Source organism: Nicotiana sylvestris, chromosome 9, assembly GCF_000393655.2.
Source record: "Nicotiana sylvestris chromosome 9, ASM39365v2, whole genome shotgun sequence".
Lineage (NCBI taxonomy): Eukaryota > Viridiplantae > Streptophyta > Magnoliopsida > Solanales > Solanaceae > Nicotiana > Nicotiana sylvestris.
The window spans coordinates 185,707,729-185,709,057 of NC_091065.1; positions in this window are offsets into that span (position 1 = coordinate 185,707,729).

The window sequence follows — 1,329 nt, forward strand, 5'->3', positions numbered from 1 at the left end:
GACTGTATTTAGTACATTTTTAGACTCTTGTTGTATTCAAACCTTAGTAGATGCTTGTGACTAGTGACACCCCAATGCCGGATTTGTGTATTTATTCCGCACTTTTTATTTAAACTTACATTGAGATTATTGATTTATAAATGGTATAAAAATAGCTATTATTGGATAATGATTGATTCAGGAGTTGTATCGGCTGGCCTAGTTTCGCGATAGGTGCCATCACGATCGGGTCAGTTTTTTGGGTCGTGTGATCGAGGCCAACCCTGCACTACTATGGAATAGCAAGAGAGGTCAAAGCAGCTTTTACTCGATTAAGGTCGGGATCAATTTCCTCAGGGAGCTAGATATTGGAGTTGATTGTCTATCTAAAGTGGAGTTGCGTATTTGCTCTTAATTGCAGTTCTACACATTTTTGGTTTTGATTATGATTCTAATTTTATAATGCTTCAATGCTAAATTAAGCTAAATAAGACTAAGATAAAACTATTGCGAGTTGTTCAAATGATTAAAAGGCATTAGGGTAGTGACTTTCGCCTAGGTGGTCAATTAACGAGTTCTTGAGTCTAAAGCTAGATTGTCACATTTGGGGAATATGATATAACCATTGCACGATTCTACTCACTCTACACCTCTCGGTAGTTTGGGTGATTTTGCCCGAATTGACTTTATCAATACCAATTGGGTATGCAAATTTGTGCAGGCAATCAAGGTTCAAGTCGGGTATTACTATCTTTAGGTTTAACCCTTTAATTGGGGCTATCAATCTCTTGAGTACGCCCCAATTCCTTGTTGGACTAATTTCATGGACTTAGGCTCTCTTTCTCAAGAAGAGCCAAAGTCTACTAGGCATAAACTAGTGTTTGCAACCACTAATTCACAATTAAAACCCTAAATTAGCCCAAATATCAAACACCCATAGACAATCAAGCATCAAAACACAAGACCCAGCAATTACCCACACTAGGGTTGAGCCACAACCCTAGCTTATGGTCTAGCTACTCATAATTAGAGAAGAAAACAAAGAAATCGATGAAGAAAAACCCATAATAATTAATTGTTAAATTAAACTTGAAGATTCAATGTTGAAATCAAGCTAAAATTACTCAAAATAGGCAAAAGGAACGAAGTCACGAGCGCAGCTCAGTACAAAAACTATATGATAACCTAAAAATGGGAAAAGAATCTATTTATACCAGGCTAAAAAATCTGGACAAAAATATCCCTGCAGGGCTAGTGCGGACCGCACAAAAACGAGTGCGGCTGTACTAAGGCTCTGAACTTGAATACTCAGCTCTCTAAACTTGGGCAATGCGGACCGCACGAAATCGA